Genomic DNA, 25,786 nt, shown 5'->3' on the forward strand with positions numbered 1-25,786 from the left:
TCAACTCTAACTGACTCAAACACTAACTGACTCAAAACTAACCAACTCAAACTCTAACTGACACTGATTCAAATACTAACTGACTCAAACTTTATATTACTCAACTCTAACTGACTCAAACACTAACTGAATCAAACACTAACTGAATCAAACATTAACTGACTCAAACTTTAACTGACTCAAACTCTACCTGAACTCAAACATTAAGTGACTCAAACACTAACTGAATCAAGCTTCACCTTCAGACAATTTTGATGTGTGTCCTTACAAGCTCAGGACTTACCAGATACTGATTGAAGTTTTTGAGTTGGTATGTTTTTCTCCTGGTATTCTGGCTTTCCTCCACCTCCAAAAGTGAAAAGTTTCACCTCGATAGCTGTGAAAAAAGGTTCAATAATGTAAAACCAAAACCAGTTTGATACTGAATTACTGTTACAGGTAGCCATTCTTTAATGAACAGCCTTTTTCATTAAAAAAAAGATATATAAATCATGTTCAATGAGGATAGTTTGGTGCAGGAGACATCGACGTGTCATTAGTGTTGCATCAGTTCATTTGTAGAGAAAACACAGTGTTCAGGTGTAAATGGTGAGAAGACTGTCTAATGGGTGGTCTGATAAAAAAGAAACTTTTCAGTACATATTGTACATTTTACAACAGGCCAATGGATACATGATCATATATAATCAGGTGATTAACGAAGGTTCAGGTGAGAGGGGACTTTCTCACCTGTACTTTGTGTGAACATTACAGGTAGATACTCAGGTACAAACTGTATAATTATGTGTTAGAGGAGACTTCATTAGAGAAGACGAGGCGGTAACATCGCCTGGGCCTGTTACACAACCCGGAGAGTCGTAACCTGATCTTGTCTTGTTTCACGGTCCAAACAACATAGATATGTAACACAATATGTTCATGTTTCACGGTTCGTTCAGCCGGAATCGTATGTCTTGCTACATCAGGGATGATGGAAGTGACATGGGGAGATATGAAGATGACACTCGGCATTCATACTGTGATAAACACTCGAATGACATCTTCTCAAATATCTACAATTACTTATCAACATGTGTTAAGTCATGCTAGAAGAAAATGTCCCTGAAGTAGTTTGAAATCAAATGACAAGAAGAAAATGTCCCTGAAGTAGTTTGAAATCAAATGACAGAATATGTAGTATCAAGACTTTCTGTTTATATTGAACTCACTGCTGGTTATCTACAATTCTGTTAGTATCTATCTCTGCATGTTCGCCAACAAGGTGAACTACCAAAAAGGAACAAAATCATTTCTAGATGCAATACAAAATTTTTGTTTTTCTTCTGATACTGTAAAACAATGGATGTTTGTGGTATAAACACTTTGAAATTTGTTTTTCAATTTGAAGTAAGCTTGTCTTTATTTTTGTTCCTTACCTCTTTATACAATAAAACACTTTTATAACGAACAAATGTACAATGAACTCATGGATATAACATTGTAATGTTCATTTCTCACCAAAGTTCCTGTAAAGATATCTGCAAAATGTGTATAACAAACTACATTTGTTGGTCCTTTGTTATGAGGAAATGATTTTGCTGGTCCCCAGAGGTTCCTTATAACCGTGTTTTACAGTATACATTCCATAAAATTAAGTTATTTGGCCTTGCAAATATAGCATTTAGATTGTGACTTTATGTGTTTACAAGCTTAACATTTTTTCCACACAAAATAATGACGTCGCAATGCAATGATACTTATCTGCAAGGGAGATAACTGTGAATCAACCTGTTTATGTGGTGACTTGATTTTCACCTTTCATGGTTAACAACATTCTTTGGTGATTTATTTTTCAAATTTACAGTTGAAAATTCTTTTGTACTTGTACCATAGTTGAAAGTTTTTACTTTTACTGAAATTGATTTGCACGATTTCTAGTTGCACGTGAAATATACATGTGAAATATTATTGCATGCAAAATAAGTTGGTTAACAGTAGTATTGAAATTATCCTGATATAGGAAGAAATAAAGCTCACTTGATGTAAGAATATCTACCGTAGTTTACATATCTTGATGAGATTTGCGTCTTACACGATTTCATAAATAGCCTATCATGTTTCTCTGAAATTGTGCTGAAAAAGATGTGTTTATTTTTATTACAGATATAGATTTCGATGATTTGATGCGGAAGGGTTCCATCACTTTCTCTTCCTTGTCATAGAATCAAGTTCGACAATCAACATAAAATACAGATGTTAATTTCATGTCAGGCGAAATAAAGGTAAGTTCAGATTTTGTCATTATCTTTTGAAATCGGCACATAAACAACTTGTTGTGAAACAGCTTGAATCATTCAGTTGTAACTGATATGGTTAACTTTTCACCTTGATTTCTTTATCTCGGAAATTGCATTTTGATGATAATGACTCCATTGAGAGACAGCTGACTGGAATAGGTGTCGGATTAAAAAAATATGCACATAAGTCTATTCATAAGAGTTAATATGGATCTATTTCTAGTGCTTCTCGTCACTTCCTGTAGGGCGTGTCTCGGAGACTGGATGCATAATGAACAAAGAATATCAGATTATGCCTTCAGTTTTGAAAAACGCATTTAGGAGAAAAATTAAAAATTTTGTAATAAATTTTTTCCCCCAAATTTATTCCCTCCTTTCTCGAACAATGTGTTGATTTTATTCAAGGTTGTGTATAAATGATGAATGAAATTGTTAGAAATATAAGATTACTGGAGCCTTTATATTGATTTGGCAGTGTTGCCCCTACCTTATAGACAGTTACCTTACCCCGTACTCCACATCACAATGGACAACTAGTGCACCAGATGGGAGCTAATGGCAGGTTTTAGCCTGCACAGAGGTATAACTATCCTGACAGTAATGGATGGATATCGAGGGTCCCGCAGTTGTAAGGGGAATACAATCACAGGCAGTGGTAATTGTACTGTACATGGAACGATCTTCAGTAAAGTATACAGATGTTGTAAGAGCTCCGAGAGAGCTAATAGAGTAGAAAAGATGGCTGTCTGAATCGGAAGGATGGGGAATGATGATTATGGGCTGAGGAGGGCGGTAAAGTTTTAGAGTATGGGTGAGAAAACTGGGGTTTGAGGGACAGTGTAGGTAGAAAGATCTTAGGGGTATGGATATTGGGAATCTGGGTCTGGAGGGACAGGAAGGTGGTAAAGTCTAAATGTTATGGATAAGAAAGTTGAGGCTGGGACAAAGGAGAGTGAAAAGGTCATAGGGGTAGGTCAAGGGGGCAGAGGAGGATTGGAAGGCCTTAGGATGGATAAGGGCACTGGGGCTGGAGGAAGGAGATGGGGCAAGGTCTTAAAAGTATGGATAAGGAAGTTAGGGTTTTAGGGAAGGGAGTCGAAGGATGGCAGCTAGGGTCTAATAAGGGTATGTAGAGAGTCAGGGAAAGTGGAGGATGCAGGGGAAAGTGGAGGGTGCAGGAGAAAGTGGAGGGTGCAGGGGAAAGTGGGGGTGCAGGGGAAAGTGGAGGGTGCAGGGGAAAGTGGAGGGTGCAGGGGAAAGTGGAGGGTGCAGGGGAAAGTGGAGGGTGCAGGGGAAAGTGGAGGGTGCAGGGGAAAGTGGAGGGTGCAGGGGAAAGTAGAAAGGTCTTAGAAAGGTCTTAGGGTAATGGATTAGTAAGCTTACAGGTCAGGTGTGTCCTATAGAGAAGAAAAAGAAGATGAGGGTGAGGGGTGAAGCTATCGTTTTAAAGTTTCTCGCTGCTTTACAGCAGGGTAATGGGTGGAGGACAAGAATGGATTAGTAAGGTAAGAAGATAAGGAAGGGTAGGTGGGGGCTGGGGGGCAAGATCAAGTAGCAAAGAAATGGAAAAAAAGGGCCAATAAATATGCCACTAGTATATTTATATCTTCTAAAAGTACCATCATTTGTAATCTAACTGTGTGAAACTGTTACATAGAACTTAAATTTACAAGACATATATACCTGTTCACCCATACCACTAACAGAAATCATAGCTGCTGTAGTACAATCTATAAAAGGTAAGGAGGTCTGTTGTGTTTCTTGGTTCGATTATGACCTTTCAATATGATTGGATCTGTTTTGTACAACGAGTCAAATTTTCTCTGATGCAATTAAGATTTCATTTTCCTGAAGCCTTTGAAACACTCTTCCTGTCCCTTAAGTGAGATCAAATATGATAGAATTAAGGTGCGAGACATTAAAAGTTAAATACTTGAAGCAGAAGTCGGATTACCAAGTGTCGAGCCTTCCAAATGATTTCCCAGAACTCTGTATCACTTGCGGCTTGTTGGCTACAGCTGCCTCCCTTGGAAGTGTAATTACCATTGTGTAGAGAACTATAGTCATCATATTTGATATTGCATAATATTTCTCCATACACTGTATCACTGGATCTTAATCCGTTATCTGGGTTTCAGACCCACAAGAATTAGTTCAGGGCCATAAAATGTTTTCAAAGACACTTGCCCCAGGCAAGTAGAGCCCAATTATTCATGAGTTCTACTTGCCCCGTAGAAAATAATCTAAAAAAAAGTTATATGAATTGGAAATCCATAAAAACATGTTTACAAGTTTGAACACCATTATAGAAACAGTTTATGATCGGAAACTTATTAGAACCAGTTGATGATTTGAAACTTTTTAGAACAAGGCAGCCATCTTTGATTTTGGCAGTTGAAGTTTGTTCTCGATATTTCTTGAGAACTACAAAAGGGAATTTATTCTAACTTCACATGGAGGTTACCCTTGGTCCCTATTTGTGCCATACAGATTTTGAGGCTGATAGGAAAAATAAGATGGCCGCCAGGCCGCCATCTTGGATTTCTATAGTTAAAGTTTGTTATGGCTATTTCTCAGATGGTACTGAAGGGATCTGTCTCAAATTTCATATGTAGGTTCCCCTAGGGCCCTTGTTGTGCATATTGCATTTTGGGACCAATCGGTTAACAAGATGGCCGCCAGGCAGCCATCTTGGATTTTGTTATTCAAAGTTTGTTATCGCTATTTCTCAGAAAGTACTGAAGGATCTGTCTCAAAATTCATATGTAGGTTCCCCTGGGGCCCTAGTTGTGCATATTGTGATTTGGGACCGATCGGTCAACAAAATTGCTGCCAGGCATCCATTTTGGATTTTTATATTCAAAGTTTGTTATCGCTATTTCTCAGAAAGTATTGAATGGATCTTTCTCAAATTTCACATATAGGTTCCCCTAGGGCCCTAGTTGTGTATATTGTGATTTGGGACCGATTGATCAACAAGATGGCCGCCAAGGAGTCATCTTGGATTTTGATAGTTGAAGTTTGTTACCGCTATTTCTCAAAAGGTACTGAAGCGATCTGTCTCAAATTTTATATGTAGTATGTTTGAAAAAGTTTAAAAAGTAGAGAAAAGATCCATCTTTCCTTTGTCAGATATAGATCATTCTTTGGTGGGCGCCAAGATCCCTCTGGGATCTCTTGTTCTTGTTCCCCAAACTAAAATTTCACCTGTCTGGAACAAAATATAAATCAAGAAATACCCTTGGCCCTGCCATTTACCAGTAATTTATGAGTATGCCAATTCAAGAGTATGAAAACTGTTTCCAAAAGTGGATCGATCGGTTGAAACGATGCATAAATGCAGAGGGAGAGTACTTCGAGGGACAGGGCAAAGTAAAATGATCAGAATTACTTCTATCAAAGAGAAATCACCAAAGTAACAATAATTTTGGAACACCCCTCGTACTGTGTGTTATTCGCCGTCAAAATTATACTGCCGTCATGTTTATCCATGCACAACAGTCATTCAAAAAAGCGTGCTGTTTACTGACAGCTTAATCCCGCCCTTTTTCCATAATGTCACAAAAAATAGTTCTCATATTTCAGTTATTTTATTCATGTCAAATATCAAAAATACATTAAAAAAATAAATATGTTTTATTGTATGTATCCAAATGTCTCGTAATGTGTTATTTGTAAACATTGACACGTGATTTTGGGGAATATCAGCCAAAGTTTACAGATATTCATACGCACCAAATCGGGTCACCGAATCGGGTCACCGAATCGGGTCACGTTCTGCACTCAAGTTATTGGGAAATAAACAGATCTGCCCCAACATAGTTTATCGATACAGAAACAGTGGCAATTGTAAATATTACATAATGAAGAGTTGGAATAGGAGGCAGGGGCACATGTAGGAGGAGGGTTGCTAAATACAGTGAATACAGTATTCTTTTATTAGAATGTAGTATAAAATGGAATCTCTTTGACATGTTGATATTGAACTGGCTGCATTTCCTAGGACTCTTGTCGAATTGGGCTTGTTAAAGTTGACATGAAATTCACAGTGCAGAAGAAACCAAATAACTTGAGTATTAAAATGCATTCAAATGTCAGTTTCAAGATTTGACGTTTGTATGTGGCTGTGTGCATTTTCACTGCAAGAAGCACATTAAAATTAAAATAGGATGTGTCGTTTTATCAGAGGCAACCACATGCCTCCTATAGAAACGGATATGTATGTAGCATTTCTGAAATATTTCCATGGGTATTTTTTTATGATATGCATAGAAAACAATTTTTTTACATCGTATTGAATAACTCTGACATTCGTCTTCTGCTGCCTTTTGACAGAGCGTTGAGAGCATACTGCATTTAAAATCTTTTTAGTGCATTCTAGAATGTAATCTCACAGAGCAACTAGAATTACATTTCGACAAACAAGACGTTGAACTTGGAAGTGATCGTGCATGTAAGCTCGCGCATGTCTCGAGAGCCGGGGATGGATGTGGCACGCACATGCATTGCATTGCTGCAGCTTTTGTGTGAAGTCAGCACCTGGCTGTTTGCTGCTCTGAGGTATTCCTGAGAATCATTTGAATATGTAGATCTTATCATACTCCCATGTACAACCAGTGCTCAATGGACCCAAGTCGCATACTTACATGTGGTGCCCTGCACCAGGAAATATCACACATTTGTATCATGGTTTCCTGTGTGGGAACTTCCTTTGTTTAGGAGTATTGTCAACATATGGATGTTTCATTTATTTTTTTATTTGAAATATAAAAAGCAAGAACCTAGCTGTTTGGATGTGAAATTGTCATCAACAGAATACATTATTGACTGTTACATAACTCCCCATCTGATTTATAGACTTTGATATATGATACCTTCCCTTGCAATTTAACTTCTTCACCCCTGAAGTTTCATAATGGACTGTTCTAGTCTTTGATTTAGAAGAGTCTAAATGTGTCTCCAGGGGTTAATAACTCACCTGGACATAGTCTTGGTTGAGTGCAATAACATATATATGGATGTAACCCTGGTCAATACTAGCCCCAATATATCACTCGGCTAGAGAAAACTTCTCTTTAGCTCGATCAGTTGAGCGTGAGACTAGTCATCCAGAGGTCCCGAGTTCGATCCCTAGCAGAGGCAGGGATTAAAGTTATTGTAAATCCTGAACCCTGTTACATTGTCGCCCATGTAGGGACTCAGGGAGGACACTTCACGATATCTGCAATGAATCATTGTGATCCCTGGAAACTCGAGGACAAGTTGTTTCCTAGAGGAGGAGTATGTAACCCTGGTCAATACTAGCCGCAACATATCGCTCTGCTAGAGAGAACTTCTCTTTAGCTCGATCGGTTGAGCGTCAGACTAGTAATCCAGAGTTTTTTTCCAGTGCTCAAGATAATGTTTTAAGGGTTGGGTAATTGTACTCACATTTTTGGAGGAGAGGGATACAACTCTGACTTCTGTGTGAAACCAAAACTTAACAAAGATATTAAAAAAAATTATGTGGTTATGGTATACAGTTAACTATGATAAGTTAGCAATTGTGCAAATATCTATCTGAAACAAAGGCACAGTTGATGCAGACTCTTGAAAATGTCTGAAATTCATCTGATTTTACTAAATTTCTTTTGATTTTATTTCGTGATGTAAGCTCTCAAACTAATTGGGTTGAGTAATACAAATATTGTAAAGGGTAATTTGTACATGACATGACGTTCATAAATTTTTAAGGGTAGTTGAAAGATTTGCAATGGGTATCTTTTATCCTTGTACGTATCTTAACTGGAGCACTGTAATTTTTGTAATGAAAGTTCTTCAGGTTTACGTCAGACTTAACAAATATTGCTAAATCATTAAAATTTTTTTTTTTCTCTCACTTAATAATAGAAACTTAAGTTGTTTTTTAGCTCACCTGGCCTGAAGGGCCGGTGAGCTTATGTCATGGCGCGGCGTCCGTCTGTCGTCCGTCCGTCGTCCGTCCGTCGTCCGTCTGTCAACATTTCCTTTAAATCGCTACTTGTCCTAGAGTTCTGCATGAATTGTAACCAAATTTGGCCACAAACATCCTTGGGGGAAGGGGAACAGAACTTGTATAACTTTTGGCTCTGACCCCCCGGGGGCAGGAGGGGCGGGGCCCAATAGGGGAAATAGAGGTAAATCCTATAAATCGCTACCTGTCCTAGAGTATTGCATGGATTGTAACCAAATTTGGCCACAAACATCCTTGGGGGAAGGGGAACAGAACTTGTATAAATTTTGGCTCTGACCCCCTGGGGGCAGGAGGGGCGGGGCCCAATAGGGGGAATAGACGTTAATCCTATAAATCGCTTCTTGTCCTAGAGTTCTGCATGGATTGTAACCAAATTTGGCCAGAAACATCCTTGGGGGAAGGGGAACAGAACTTGTATAAATTTTGGCTCTGATCCCCCGGGGGCAAGAGGGGTGGGGCCCAATAGGGGAAATAGAGGTAAATCCTATAAATCGCTACTTGTCCTAGAGTTCTGCATGGATTGTAACCAAATTTGGCCAGAAACATCCTTGGGGGAAGGAGAACAGAAAATTGTATAAATTTTGGCTCTGACCCCCCGGGGCAGGAGGGGCGGGGCCCAATAGTGGAAATAGAGGTAAATCTTGTAAATCGCTAATAGTCATTTAGTTCTGCTTGGATTTTAATCAAATTTGGCCCAGAAACATCCTTGGGGTTAACAGAATTTGTATAAATTTTGGCTTTGACCCCCTGGAACAGAAAGAGTGGAGCCCAATAGGGGAATTCAGAAAAGAAACAATGAACTTGTATTCAAGGCATTACAAACCAGGTGAGCGATACAGGCCCTCTGGGCCTCTTGTTCTTGAAAAAAAAACCCACAAAAGTAAAAACAAAATGAAAGGAAAAATATTATTGGAATACACCTTATGGCCGACATCCGGACCAAGGTCAATCTGGGGTCAGATGCTGTAATTGTATTTGCAGACATCTAATATGTAATCTACTGCTCTGATCGCCTGGGTTTTCACCGTCTATAAGACACTGGAATCGTCATGGGAATTTTAATGTATTTCATATCAGTTCGGTAGATACGCGATCCCTGGATGGGACCGTCTCTGCGTTAAATACGGCTTGCTGCGTGCTAAGTAGATGCGTAACGATTCCACGGAGACTAATGTTGAGGAATGCCCTGGTCTTATGTTGCATGTTTGCAAATTGGTCTCGTTTCCTGAAATGGAAGCACCATTAAATGGTCGGAGTCTGTTGATGGACCAGTGATAAATTGTGTTGTACATGTTAGAATCTTGGACATTGCTTGGAACAGCTCCAAAAGGATGCATTCCACTGATAGTGTTTGAAGAGCAAGGGTGTAAAAGGAAATAAAGTACTTTATGCTTTGTCAAATAAAATAGGTTCTGGGAAAAATAAAGTTTTTGCCTGTTGCCTTAAGTGTATGTATATATCTTTTTTTCAAGGTTGTATTGCATTGTTAGTTTGGTTTGTTCATTAACACTACAAGATACAATATATTATGCTTTGTTATCATTCAAGAACCATTGAGGGCATAAAACTTTATTACAACTTTTAATATAACTGCAAAGAGGGAATGTGGTACCACTCTCATACACTTATTCAGTATTACCATGGTAACGGTTACTAACAAAATACAACAGGGTTATTGACATCAGGGATGCAGTAGGCCTATTGAACATTTATGTGTCACTATGAAGTAATTCTATCTTTGCTTATTACAGAGTTAGCTCCCTTGCGGGTAGGTATCCATGATGACGTCATATTCTCAAAAAAATATGACACAAATACACAAAACGTCACAATCAATAACTACCCACAAGGGCAGATAACTGTAACATACAAATACAGAATAGCTTGTAAAAGAAAGTTACAATACTATAAAATGGCTCCGGTGGACAGATGATATGAAGGTTTATTTACCTCAAGTTGTGATAATTCCTGAAGTCTTGCCGGAGTAAAATATTACATTTGAGGGTAAATTTAAAGTTTTTTGAAACAAGTCCAACAGCTCTGAAGACCGGAATGAAACATTTCTATTACAAAACATTTCTATCCAAAATGGAAGGTCTAAACCGTATATATAGAATGAAACATAGAATTTGAAACATAGCCATTAAAATTTGGAAGATCTGAATGAAACATCATATTGCTACCCAACTAAGAATTCTTTAGGCCTGTGATAATCTTTAAACCAACTCTCTTCTGTGTGTGATTTATTTTCGCGATTTTTGCGATCAAAATTTGTTACAGTTTATCTCCGCAAATTTATATCTGCCTCATTTATAATGGAAGGTAATTTATACCAGTTGGTAAATCAGTAAAACATCTGTGAATTAATTTTGAAATGAAAATTGCAAAATTTAGTAGCAGCAAAAGGAAGTTGGTTTATGGTATATGGAAAAATGGGAGTGTTAGTCAATCTAGAAGTATTTCCCTGGGATTTCTGCTGACCGGAGGCTTGACCGATGTTAGTGATGACCATAGGGAGTGGTCACTAATTATAATGGCCAATGTAATTTAGTGGTAACACTTCAAACAGTAATTGTTATACATAATTAGCCCTGTAATACCCAGCTGTGGGCTATTTGGTGCTGGTATATACCACCATTCCACAAGTTACTCCATCAATATCCATGTTCTGGTTATCAGTTAGTAATTGTGAACTGAGTATAAGACTGGCTACCAATCTCTATAATATTGAAAACGTCACTAAAATTTGGCTTGATAACGTTTGTCTCTACTACATGTCTGATTCTAAGTATCAAACTAGGGGGAGATAATCTAGTATAGAACTGCTGATAAAGGCTTATCAACAAGTTAGGGTATGGAGGCCAGTTTAACTGAATGTCCAACAAGTTAGGGTCTGGTGGCCAGTCTAACTGAATGTCCAACAACTTAGGGTATGGTGGCCAGTCTAACTGTCCACCAAAGTAAAATGGAGAATCACTGGTTTAATATCAATTTGTGTATAACAAACTTTGTTTAAAACAAAGTGATTTTGTTGGTCCCAGAGGTTCATTATAGCCATGTTTTAATGTATTGAGAAACCTATTGGAATTTCAGAGAAAGAGGAAACATGTACTTTAGTGTGAAAGTTTATTTCTTCTTTCAAAACTATATATTTTTAAACTAAATATGAAAGATTATTTTATGCTCATCAGTTTTATGAAATGGCATCAATCCTGCTTAAGGATATTATCAAAGAAATATATCGGATTCTGTTCTTTGGATTACAGAATTGATAGCTTTTCACTTCACGTCTCCAAAACTTTTATTTTGAATTCTGATTTTCAACATTTCTTCAGTATGTGATGGTTCTTCAGGTTTCACTAGTGTTCGTGAATCATTGAGAATAAATTGCCACATTCTGCAGGGCTGGTTTTGAGACATGCTTGCAAGTATTGAATCAAAAGACAGAAGGCAGAGTCTAAAAATATTTAAAGCACATTTACAGTTCCAGGGTCGTTTTTCCAGAAAATGGAATGGCAGCTAGAACTTCTTTGAAAAGTACTACTGATATATACATTTTTGTGTCTCATGGGTATAGCTTTGGGATTCAATGGTTAGCCTTTGATGAAGGATATATGTTTTACAGTTCTTATTGAATTTTACTGGGAAGGGTCAGTAAACAGTACAAGTTTTACTGGCAATTATTGTGGTGACTGAGTCTCCAGTGAATATCAAAAAGGTAAATATCAGCAGGTAGAAGCTTTTTATATCTAATTAACTGAACATGTGTGGAAGGACATTTTCAATTAGTGGAGGACTTTAGGTGCTTCTCGGGATTTTACCAATATCTGATTATCTCTAATGTAGTTTTATTCAATCTAATGAATGTGAAGGACCCAAAAGAGAAGTGGATTAAATTCAGTATAGCAGGTTTTATGAGAATGTCTACATTAACATGTAACATGGTAAGATATCTGATCTGTCAAGCAAATTCACATTTAAGTACGGTATTAAAGTCACGCAGAAGACCATTTTCAAATGATGCAGCTTCAGCAAAAATTCTGAAAAGTCAAAATTTTTTTGATAGAATGTTAGGAATTTTAGAAGAAAGTTTCATGTCTCACCAGACTGGTAAGAAAGTTATTACTTAAATCTATTTTAAAAATTTTGAAAAATAATGTTTTTAGAGCTAAGCAACCTTATCCGAGTTAAATACCCTATTTTGACTTTAACAACCATGCAGAGCTGTCAAGAACATTTTAATTATAAATGAGTTTGGTTTTGAGTTTTATGAGTTAAACGCCAGGGTCATTTAAGGATGTGCTATATTTGTTGGTGGAGGAAAGCCAGAGTACCCAGAAAAAAACCACCGACCAACAGTCAGTACCTGCCCCACATCGGATTCAAACTCAGAACCTTGAGGTGGAGGACTTGTGATAAGGAATATGTCAGGACATCGTAACCTTCAGCCACTGCTGCCACAGTTATACTGATAAAGGTGAAATGTTCTTTTATAATATTCTATAAAACATGAGCCATATTAAAGGCAGTTCTAGTAGGATCCCATTAAACACACTGATTGTAATTGTATGTGGGCGCATTATATGACCATAATGTTTTAAACCCATACATCTTTTCCCATTTAAATAAAAGCAGTTATTGATGACAGTAATGACAGTTCAGGGCTATCAGATTGTAAGTGTCTTTTTATGCCATCCATCCATCGAATGGGGAGGGGAAGTGAGGGGAGAGGGAATGTTGTGTTTGATCATGTCCATCCCATATCATCCCCTCTGTTCCATCCTGTTGTGTCCCATTCCGTCATGTTCTGTCCTGCCCAGTCGTCTTCTAGCCTGCCCCGTTGTCTTCTATCCTGCCCCATCATCTGCTGTCCTGCCCCGTCGTCAGCTGCGCTGCCCCGTCGTCTGCTGTCCTGCCCGTAGTCTGCTGACCTGCCTTGTCTCCTGTCCTGCCCCATTGTCTTCTGTCCTGCTTCATCATCTTCTGTCTTGCCCTGTCATCTTCTGTCCTGCCCTGTTATCTTCTGTCTTGCCCCGTTATCTCCTGTCCTGTCCCGTCATCTTCTGTCTTGCCCCATCATCTTCTGTCCTACCCCGACATGTTCTGTCCTTCCTCGTTGTCACCTGTCCTGCCCTGTTGTCTTCTGTCCTGCCCTGTTGTCTTCTGTCCTGCCCTGTTGTCTTCTGTCCTGCCCTGTTGTCTCCTGTCCTGCCCTGTTGTCTCCTATCCTTTCCAGTTGTCTTCTGTCCTGCCTTGTCGTCTTCATCCTGTCCCGTTGTCTTCTGTCTTGCCCCGTCGTCTTCTAGCCTTCCCTGTTGTCTTCTAGCCTGCCCCGTCGTCTTCTAGCCTGCCCCGTCGTCTTCTAGTCTGCCCAGTTGTCTTCTACCCTACCCCCTCTTCTTCTGTTATGCCCGTCGTCTTCTGTCCTGCCACGTCGTCTTCTGTCCTGCCCTGTTGTCTTCTGTCCTGCCCTGTTGTCTCCTGTCCTGCCCTGTTGTCTCCTATCCTTTCCAGTCGTCTTCTGTCCTGCCTTGTCGTCTTCGTCCTGTCCCGTTGTCTTCTGTCTTGCTCCGTCGTCTTCTAGCCTGCCCCGTTGTCTTCTAGCCTGCCCCGTCGTCTTCTAGCCTGCCCAGTTGTCTTCTACCCTACCCCCTCTTCTTCTGTTATGCCCGTCGTCTTCTGTCCTGCCACGTTGTCATCTGCCCTGCCCGGTTGTCTTCTGCTCTGCCCTTTCGTCTTCTGCCCTGCCCTGTCGTCTCCCGTCCTGCCCCGTTGTCTTCTGTCTTGTCCCGTCGTCTTCTGTCTTGCCCTGTCGTCTTCAGTCTTCCCCTGTCGCCCTCTGTCCTGCCTTGTGGTGTTCTGTCCTGCCACGTTGTGTTCTGTCCTGGCCCGTCGTCTTCTGTCCTGCCCCGTCGTCTTCTGTCCTGCCCCCTTGTCTTCTAGCCTGCCCCGTCGTCTTCTAGCCTGCCCAGTTGTCTTCTACCCTACCCCCTCTTCTTCTGTTATGCCCGTCGTCTTCTGTCCTGCCACGTCGTCTTCTGCCCTGCCCGGTTGTCTTCTGCTCTGCCCTTTCGTCTTCTGCCCTGCCCTGTCGTCTCCCGTCCTGCCCCGTCGTCTTCTGTCTTGCCCCCTCGCCCTCTTTCCTGCCTTGTGGTGTTCTGTCCTGCCACGTTGTGTTCTGTCCTGGCCCGTCGTCTTCTGTCCTGCCCCGTCGTCTTCTGTTTTGCCCCGTTGTTTTCTGTCTTGCCCCGTTGTGTTCTGTCCTGCCCCGTTGTGTTCTGTCCTGTTCCGTTGTCTTCTGTCGTCTTCCCTCCTGTCTTGCCCCATGGTATATAGATACGTATATAGATAGGGGTGTTTATGCGTACAAATATTTCTAGTTTCAAATGACATGGTATTTGTACTAAATCATCACATGATCAAGCACTGCTAGACAACACAAATCTGTTACCATGGAAACACTTTCTTAAAAGTTTTTTGTTTGCTTTCAATAATGCAGTGTCTGTCAATTCCACATGTGACTTTCATCAGGGTAAGAGAAAAAGTACAATCAAGGCAACAAGATTTGAATTACCAGGATTGTACTTTCCTGTGATAGATTTTGTAAGAATGAGGCTTTTCAATCGATGATTTCCTCATGGGGCAATGTCATATCCATTGTATGTGGAAATTACTGAAATTTAGATGTCCATTTTTTTTCAAATCACACCAATTTGTCTAACTCAGCAAAAACAATTTTTATCCCGAGAGTACCCAGTAATGTATTTGACATTTCATATAGTTGCGAAGTAAAAGAAAAAACAGTACGTATCATCGGATATTAAACATTAATGGTCGGTAGAAACTTTCATTTGATGGGATTTTATCAAAAACAAAAGAGCTTTTACTTTCAGATAATGCAGTGTCTTATGAGGTTAGAAGTCTATAACTGCCACATACTTTTGAAATGGCTTTGCTGACGCATGTATAATTTTTTTGAAAGAATTTTTGGAAAGAAAGATAAAGGAAATTTGTGACAAACAACTTTAAAGAATAAAATTACATCATAAAAAGTATGTTATAGAATAGATAATTATAAGTTGTCAAACCAATATCAAATATAATTTGAATTTAAAAGTTTATACAGCATGGTTGCAGCATGTTGCAGTTTACATCTCAAATAATTATGCCAATGCAGCATGGTTGAAGTGTGGTACAGTTTTATATTCAAACCACATAAATTATTGCAGCATTATTGCAGCATGTACTGTACCAGAAGCTGAGGCTAATCAAAGGTAAATTGTGTTTTGAAAACATCATTTTTGTATCTCAGAACCACTGACAGCAACTTACCCTACATCTGCTACTGATACTGATACATTGGGATATGTTTTGTCTCCTTGTGATACTGATACATTAGGATGTGTTTTGTCTCCCTGTGATACTGATACATAGGGATGTGTTTTGTCTCCTTGTGATACTGATATATTGGGATGTGTTTTGTCTCCTTGTGATACTGATACATTGGGATGTGTTTTGTCTCCTTGTGATACTGATATATTGGGATGTGTTTTGTCTCCTTGTGATACTGATACATTAGGATGTGTTTTTTCTCCTTATGATACTGATACATTAGGATGTGTTTAGTCTCCTTATGATACTGATACATTAGGATGTGTTTTGTCTCATTGTGATACTGATACATTAGAATGTGTTTTATCTCCTTGTGATACTGATACATTAGGGTGTGTTTTGTCTCCTTGTGATACTGATACATTAGGATGTATTTTGTCTCCTTATGATACTGATACATTGGGATGTGTTTTGACTCCTTGTGATACTGATACATTAGGATATGTTTTGTCTCCTTGTGATACTGATGTATACATTAGGATGTGTTTTGTCTCCTTGTGATACTAATACATTAGGATGTGTTTTGTCACCTTATGATACTGGATGTGATTTGTCTCCTTGTGATACTGATACATTAGGATGTGTTTTGTCTCCTTGTGATACTGATACATTAGGATGTGTTTTGTCTCCTTGTGATACTGATACATTAGGATGAGTTTTGTCTCCTTATGATACTGATACATTGGGATGTGTTTTGTCTCCCTGTGATACTGATACATTAGGAGTTGTTTTGTTTCCTTATGATACTGATACATTGGGATGTGTTTTGTCTCCTTGTGATACTGATATATTGGGATGTGTTTTGTCGCCTTGTGATACTGATACATTAGGATGTGTTTTGTCTCCTTGTGATACTGATGTATACATTAGGATGTGTTTTGTCTCCTTGTGATACTGATACATTAGGATGTGTTTTGTCTCCCTGTGATACTGATACATAGGGATGTGTTTTGTCTCCTTGTGATACTGATATATTGGGATGTGTTTTGTCTCCTTGTGATACTGATACATTGGGATGTGTTTTGTCTCCTTGTGATACTGATATATTGGGATGTGTTTTGTCTCCTTGTGATACTGATACATTAGGATGTGTTTTTTCTCCTTATGATACTGATACATTAGGATGTGTTTAGTCTCCTTATGATACTGATACATTAGGATGTGTTTTGTCTCATTGTGATACTGATACATTAGAATGTGTTTTATCTCCTTGTGATACTGATACATTAGGGTGTGTTTTGTCTCCTTGTGATACTGATACATTAGGATGTATTTTGTCTCCTTATGATACTGATACATTGGGATGTGTTTTGACTCCTTGTGATACTGATACATTAGGATATGTTTTGTCTCCTTGTGATACTGATGTATACATTAGGATGTGTTTTGTCTCCTTGTGATACTAATACATTAGGATGTGTTTTGTCACCTTATGATACTGGATGTGATTTGTCTCCTTGTGATACTGATACATTAGGATGTGTTTTGTCTCCTTGTGATACTGATACATTAGGATGTGTTTTGTCTCCTTGTGATACTGATACATTAGGATGAGTTTTGTCTCCTTATGATACTGATACATTGGGATGTGTTTTGTCTCCCTGTGATACTGATACATTAGGAGTTGTTTTGTTTCCTTATGATACTGATACATTGGGATGTGTTTTGTCTCCTTGTGATACTGATATATTGGGATGTGTTTTGTCGCCTTGTGATACTGATACATTAGGATGTGTTTTGTCTCCTTGTGATACTGATGTATACATTAGGATGTGTTTTGTCTCCTTATGATACTGATACATTAGGATGTGTTTTGTCTCCTTGTGATACTGATGCATTAGGACGTGTTATGTCTCTTTGTGATACTGATACATTGTGATGTATTTTGTCTCCTTGTAATACTGATACATAAGGATACGTTTTGTCTCCTTGTGATACCGATACAATAGGATGAGTTTTGTCTCCTTATGATACTGATACATTGGGATGTGTTTTGTCTCCTTGTGATACTGATTCATTAGGATGTGTTTTGTCTCCTTGTGATACTGATACATTAGTATGTGTTTTGTCTCCTTGTGATACTGATACATTAGGATGTGTTATGTCTCCTTGTGATACTGATACATTGTGATGTGTTTTGTCTCCTTATGATATTGATACATTAGGATGTGTTTTGTCTCCTTATGATACTGATACATTAGGATGTGTTTTGTCTCCTTGTGATACTGATACATTAGGATGTGTTTTGTCTCCTTGTGATACTGATATATTGGAATGTGTTTTGTCTCCTTGTGATACTGATATATTGGAATGTGTTTTGTCTCCTTGTGATACTGATGCATTAGGATACGTTTTGTCTCCTTGTGATATTGATACATTAGGATGTGTTTTGTCTCCTTATGATACTGATACATTAGGATGTGTTTTGTCTCCTTGTGATACTGATACATTAGGATGTGTTTTGTCTCCTTGTGATACTGATATATTGGAATGTGTTTTGTCTCCTTGTGATACTGATGCATTAGGATACGTTTTGTCTCCTTGTGATACTGATACATTGGGATGTGTTTTGTCTCCTTATGATACTAATACATTGGGATGTGTTTTGTCTCCTTGTGATACTGATACATTAGGATGTGTTTTGTCTCCTTATGATAATGATACATTAGGATGTGTTTTGTCTCCTTGTGATAGTGATACATTAGGATGTTTTTTGTCCCCTTGTGATATGGATGTTAAAGCATTATAGATTTGTTTGTGTAATATAAGATGTCTTGATATATTACCACATGCCCTTCACTTCTTGGTTTCAAGTTTGAGTTCCATGTGGGGCAGTTGACAAGTTAATAACTTAGTATAGAACTCATAACTGCAGGTCAGTGGTTTTTCCTTCTGTACTCTGATTTCCTCTGGTACTCTTGGTTTCCTCCACCTCATTAATCTGGCATGTCCTAAATGATCCTGGTTGTTACAAGATGTTTAACCAAAACAAACCAGCATCACTAGGATTTTTATGCTAGGTTATCTCCCTTTAGTTTCTTGAAGCATTTGGTTCAGTTTATTTGTGTAATGCCAGGGTCATGTTAGGACATGCCAGGTTTGTTGATGGAGGAAAGCCGGAGTACCCGGAGAAAAACCACCTGCCAGTGGTCAGTACATGGTAACTGCTCCACATGGGATTCGAACTCGCATCCCAGAGGTGGAGGGCCTGTGGAAATATGTCAGGACATCTTAACCACACGGCCACCGCAATAATTTATTGATAGCTTTGATCTAGAGACTGATAGGTAGTCTATTAGATCCTTATGAAAATATTGACACTTTTGATGGAGCATGTAGCCTTCAGGGTATTATAAAGGGTGTTGCTACCTTACTGACATAGAAACTAGAGGTATGTACTATAGAGTACCTCCAAGCATTGCGGATGGTAGTGTTGAGTGAATTTTAACTAACTTGTATAGGGTTGTGTACTGGCTCCCGATACCTTACACTTAAGGACTAAAAGTTTACATTCCTGCATAATAGTGAAATTTGTCACAAGAATTTAAAGAAGTCAGCAATTTGTGTGATAAATCAGCATTTTTAGCTGCATTTAGTGAAATCTGTCTCAATTAGTGCTAGAACGGGTAACCGGATAACCGGTTCACGGTTCGGTTTCAGCTTGTATCCGGTTAGCATTTTAGCTATCCGATAACCGCCATATATATTTCGTACGGCAAAAATTCTCCTCAAAGTAGTGAAATTCCTGTACTAACGATCGTCTTCACCTATAGTATAAAGTATACATGCTTTCAGAAGCGCAATTTTGTAATGAAATTAAAAGTGTTACGACAACAGTGTTTTTATCGAAAACTGGGTCGTCTCTAAAACGCTTATAGGTGTCACTTGGCTTCTATGCAAACGTTCCAGTGAGCGTGATGTGCGCAAGTGTCGTGTGCAAAAAAAACATGTGCAGGAAGTAGGCCTACTTTGATGTTGTAAGTGTTTACATCGATTTTCATTCACCATCATGGTTTTATTAAAAACAAACAAAATAAATCTAATTCAAAGTAATTATTCTTTGTGTTAAATGAGTGTTTCCTGAAAGATATGAATATTTGTTATGGAATCCAGACGAAGTATGACTAATTCATGGCGTCGATGTACGACTGAAACAGCTACAAAATTGTACGGTTATCCGGTTACGGTTCGGTTAATCCGATCCGGTTAACCGGTTGGCATTTTTACTAACCGTTCCAGCACTAGTCTCAATATCTTGTTATCTAGACTACCTGTCTAATCAGACAATGGCATTTTATTTTTTAAATCAATAATCTAACATCAAGACAAAAAAATCAAAATATAACTGAACTAATACAGCTCATTTACTGGTATATATACATGTATATTAGTTATGAATTCAAAAGCATTTTAAATGGGTTGATATGACAAAGATGTCCGGTATAATGTCAGATGTCCATGTTTTATCCAGTAAGTTGTGTATATTGTAGCATGTCAGATTACATAGGTTTTACTCAGTAAGCTGTGTCCTGTAATATGTCAGAGAAGACAGGTTTTTCCCAATAGTTTGTCCTGTAATATTTCAGATAAAACAAGTTTTGCCAAATAAGTTGTGTTCTGTAGTATGTTGGATAAGACAGGTTTTACCCAATAGCTTGTGTTCTGAAGTATGTCAGATAAGACAGGTTTTACCCAATAGCTTGCGTTCTGAAGTATGTCAAATAAGACAGGCTTTACCCAATAGTTTGTGTTCTGAAGTATGTCAGATAAGACAGGTTTTACCCAATAGCTTATGTTCTGTAGTATGTCAGATAAGACAGGTTTTATCCAATAGCTTGTGTTCTGAAGTATGTCAGATACGACAGGTTTTACCAAATAGCTTGTGTTCTGAAGTATGTCAGATAAGACAGGTTTTACCCAATAGCTTGTGTTCCGTATTATGTCAGATAAGACAGGTTTTGCACAATAGCTTGTGTTCTGAAGTATGTCAGATAAGACAGCTTTTACCCAATAGCTTGTGTTCTGAAGTATGTCAAGATAAGACAGGTTTTACCTAATAATTTTCTGTCCTGTAATATGTCAGAAAAGACAGGTTTTGCCCAATAATTTTCTGTCCTGTAGTATGTGGGATAATTCAGGTTTTACCAAATAGCTTGTGTTCTGTAGTATGTCGGATAAGACAGGTTTTACCAAATAGCTTGTGGTCTGAAGTATGTCAGATAAGACAGCTTTTACCTAATAATTTTCTGTCCTGTAGTATGTCAGATAAGACAGGTTTTACCAAATAGCTTGTGTTCTGAAGTATGTCAGATAAGACAGCTTTTACCTAATATTTTTCTGTCCTGTAGTATGTCAGATAAGACAGGTTTTACCCAATAGCTTGTGTTCTGAAGTATGTCAAGATAAGACAGCTTTTACCCAATAAATTTCTGTCCTGTAGTATGTCATATAAGAAGGTTTTACCCAATAGCTTGTGTTCTGAAGTATGTCAGATAAGACAGGTGTTACCCAATAAATTCTGTTGTGTAGGATGTCAGATAAAACAGGTTTTTTTTACCAAAAAGTTCTGTCCTGTACTATGTCGGATAAAATTGGTTTATCTTAATCATACCAAAAGTTTTATGTCACATTAGACGGTTGAATCTTGACAAATAAGACATGTCGGTATAATGAAAACTTTAAAAACTTTTGTGTATATTAGTTACATTTTGTATGATAACTTGGAGCATACAGATTTTAAAAATAGACCCAGTTTCTGGGACACACAAATGAATGGGTATACAAATGTCAGAATTTATTCTTGTCATAAAAGACATGGAGTGATAGTTGTTTGAATGGATCATGAAAAAAGGAGCACACACTGGAATACATAAAGCTGTTACAGAGATAATTTTATTATTTCTGCACCATAAAATGTTGGGTGGGGGCAATAAGTGTTATAGGATACTCGTCTGGGAGACAGTCAAGTTTACGTGGAATTAGTGGGAGAAAAAAGGTCTGTAAAAATCTGTCATAGTAATTGCTTATAGAGAGACTTTTTTAGGTTAATTGTTTAAAAAAAAGTTTTAAGTGAAAAAAGTTAATTGGTAATGTTATATGATAACCAAACTTTGAGAATTAAACAACTGTTAATGACACTTAATGAATAGCCTTCTTTGAGGAGGGAGAATGCTGGGGATAGGGAGGAAAGTGGAAAAAACTAATGGTCTTCTGGAGAGGGGTGGGGAGGAGGTAGGGGGACTACTAAACACAAAAACACTACCATTAGTGAAGAAGAAATTGTTTCTGTGCCAGTAAAAAATTATAAAAGATCTGAGTATGAGTATAGCTTATGTTCTGATGATGGTTTAGGATTTAGTGTACGGAACACATAAAGTGTAGATTAAGCACTGAATGATTCGTGGTTGTACAGCTACGATACATTATGGGTTATTACCTATCATAAAAATAGATAGCTATAAGACTCTGACTGTGTAATCGTGTTCCTGCCTTCAGCATCGCAAAACATTATTTGTACAATTGATAAAAAGATTCTGTTCTATTTATATATAGTGTGGAATTTGAAAGATGCAAGTCTGAATCAGGAGAGCGTTTGATGTTAAGGCATCCAAATCTATAGATTTAAGCCTACTGAGTATTGAGGTGAAAAATCATTAATGTGATCAGCGAATTATATTTTTCGGTCCAAATAGAAAAGTCTCCATCTAGAAGCTTGACATTGACCTCAAAACCAAGATTTAATTTATGTTACGGTACAAAATTTGGTATAGCACAAATGCTTTACAAAATTTGAATTTGATTATGATAAGACAAGTTAGACAACACAATGTCACCTTGGTTGATTATAAACTACCAAAGGTATCTACTCTTGAGAACAGGTTGTACTTTTTAGCCCACCATCAACAGATGGTGGGCTATTCAAATCGCTTTTTGTCCGTGGTCCGTGGTCCGTCCTTCCGTCCGTCTTTCCGTCCGTTAACAATTCTTGTTACCGCTATTTCTCAGAAAGTACTGAAGGGATGTTTCTCAAATTTCATATGTAGGTTCCCCTAGGGCCCTAGTTGTGCATATTGCATTTTGGGACCAATCGGTCAACAAAATGGCCGCCAGGCAGCCATCTTGGATTTTGATTGTTAAAGTTTGTTACCGCTATTTCTCAGAATATGTTGAAGGGATCTTTCTCAAATTTTACGTGTAAGTTCCCCTAGGGGCCTAGTTGTGCATATTGCATTTTGGGACCAATCGGTTAACAAGATGGCCGACAGGCCGCCATCTTGGATTTTGATAATTTAAAGTTTGTTACCACTATTTCTCAGAATGTACCGAAAAAATTCTTCTCAAATTTCATGTACAGGTTTGCCCTAGGGCCCTAGTTGTGCATATTGCATTTTGGAACCGATCGATAAACAAGATGGCCGACAGGCCGCCATCTTGGATTTTGACAATTGAAGATTTTTACAGCTATTTCTCAGAAAGCACTGAAGGGATCTGTCTCAAATTGCATGTGCAGGTTCCCCTAGGGGCCTAGTTGGGCATATTGCATTTTGGGACCGATTGATGAACAAGATGGCCGACAGGACGGCCATCTTGGATTTTGATAGTTAAAGCTTGTTACCATTATTTCTTAGAAAGTACTCAAGGGATCTGTATCAAATTGCATGTGCAGGTTCCCCTAGGTCCCTGGTTATACATATTGCATTTTGGTAGTGATCGGTGAAAAAGATGGCCGACAGGAAGCCATCTTGGATTTTGACAATTGAAGTTTTTTTCCGCTATGTCTAGGAATATACTGAAGGGATCTGTCTCTAATTGTATGTGCAGGTTCTTCTAGGGGTCTAGTTGTGCATATTGGATTTTAGGACCGATCGGTGAATAAGATGGCCGACAGGACGCCATCTTGGATTTTGATAATTGAAGTTTGTTACTGTTATATATCTCAGAAAGTAGTCAAAGGATCTTTCTCAAATTTCATGTGTAGTAATATGTAGTAAAAGCTTGAAAAGCAGAGAAAAGATCCCTCTTTCCTTTGTCAGACAAATATCGTTCTTAGGTGGGCGCCAAGATCCCTCTGGGATCTCTTGTTGGAATAGTACCATTTATCTATTGACCGAATTCCCATAGACAAAGGTTTTAACAATCAGTACCAGCATGCTCAGAAGGGCAGATAACTCTGCAATGTGGGAAAGTTTTACCCTAGAGATTAGAGATATTGATGCCTTGTTAGATGGGTAGTTTTCTCTATAGGACACATGGAAGTTGTTAGGTCTTAACACTAATGTCTGTGATACAATCTGACTATTAATGCTTCAGGAGTATGTGTTGCTACCTGAAATTCATGAGCATGAACATTTTATCTGGTAATATTTTTTTGAATATCAAAACTTCCGAATATCAGTCTTCATGAGTCAAGATTTTTCATTACTTGTTCAAAAGGAAGTGAGTTACAGTCATTGATTGCTATTCCGTGGATTAGAATTCTGTTATTGAAACTAAACAGTCAATATAAGATTATTTGAGTGTGATCACAGGGTCCTGTTACCTAAGATGTTACACAGGGTCCTGTTACCAAGATGTTACACAGGGTCCTGTTACCTAAGATGTTACACAGGGTCCTGTTACCTAAGATGTTACACAGGGTCCTGTTACCAAAGATGTTACACAGGGTCCTGTTACCTAAGATGTTACACAGGGTCCTGTTACCTAAGATGTTACACAGGGTCCTGTTACCTAAAATATTACACAGGGTCCTGTTACCTAAGATGTTACATAGGGTCCTGTTACCAAAGATATTACACAGGGTCCTGTTACCTGTGATGTTACACAGGGTCCTGTTACCTGTGATGTTGCAATGGGTCCTGTTACCTAAGATGTTACACAGGGTCCTGTTACCTAAGATGTTACACAGGATCCTGTTACCTAAGATGTTACACAGGGTCCTGTTACCTAAGATGTTACACAGGGTCCTGTTACCAAAAATGTTACACAGGGTCCTGTTACCTAAGATGTTACACAGGGTCCTGTTACCTGTGATGTTACACAGGGTCCTGTTACCTGTGATGTTGCAATGGGTCCTGTTACCTAAGATGTTACACAGGGTCCTGTTACCTGTGATTTTGCAATGGGTCCTGTTACCTAAGATGTTACACAGGGTCCTGTTACTTAAGATGTTACACAGGGTCCTGTTACCTAAGATGTTACACAGGGTCCTGATACCTAAGATGTTACACAGGGTGCTGTTACCAACGATGTTACACAGGGTCCTGTTACCAACGATGTTACACAGGGTCCTGTTACCTAAGATGTTACACAGGGTCCTGTTACCTGTGATGTTACACAGGGTCCTGTTACCTAAGATGTTACACAGGGTCCTGTTACCAAAGATGTTACAAAGGGTACTGTTACCTAAGATGTTACACAGGGTCTTGTTACCTAAGATGTTACACAGGGTCCTGTTACCAACAATGTTACACAGGGTCCTGTTACCTAAGATGTTACAAAGGGTACTGTTACTGAAGATGTTACACAGGGTCCTGTTACCAAAGATGTTACACAGGGTCCTGTTACCTAAGATGTTACACAGGGTCCTGTTACCTGTGATGTTACACAGGGTTCTGTTACCAAAGATGTTACACAGGGTCCTGTTACCAAAGATGTTACACAGTGTCCTGTTACCTAAGATGTTACACAGGGTCCTGTTACCTAAGATGTTACACAGGGTCCTGTTACCTATGATGTTGCAAGGGGTCCTGTTACCTAAGATGTTGCACAGGGTCCTGTAACCTAAGATGTTACACAGGGTCCTGTTAGCTGCACAGGGTCCTGTTATCTAAGATGTTACACAGGGTCCTGTTACCAAAGATGTTACACAGGGTCCTGTTACCTAAGATGTTACACAGGGTCCTGTTACCTAAGATGTTGCACAGGGTCCTGTAACCTAAGATGTTACACAGGGTCCTGTTACCGAAGATGTTACACAGGGTCCTGTTACCTAAGATGTTACACAGGGTTCTGTTACCTAAGATGTTACACAGGGTTCTGTTACCAAAGATGTTACACAGGGTCCTGTTACCAAAGATGTTACACAGGGTCCTGTTACCAAAGATGTTACACAGGGTCCTGTTACCAA

The 25,786-nt window shown here is 38.6% G+C and overlaps 1 protein-coding gene across 1 annotated transcript in view; it reads left to right on the forward strand.

The window, feature by feature from the left end:
- Positions 1-2,142: 2,142 nt before the first annotated feature.
- LOC138336679 (dystroglycan 1-like) overlaps positions 2,143-25,786 on the forward strand; it is a 141,640-nt gene continuing 117,996 nt past the window's right edge. The window contains exon 1 of the mRNA XM_069286211.1: positions 2,143-2,261. The gene's annotated coding sequence lies outside the window, so the exon portion shown is untranslated. The remainder of the gene's footprint in view (positions 2,262-25,786) is intronic.

The sequence above is a fragment of the Argopecten irradians genome, chromosome 12 (assembly GCF_041381155.1).
Source record: "Argopecten irradians isolate NY chromosome 12, Ai_NY, whole genome shotgun sequence".
NCBI lineage: Eukaryota > Metazoa > Mollusca > Bivalvia > Pectinida > Pectinidae > Argopecten > Argopecten irradians.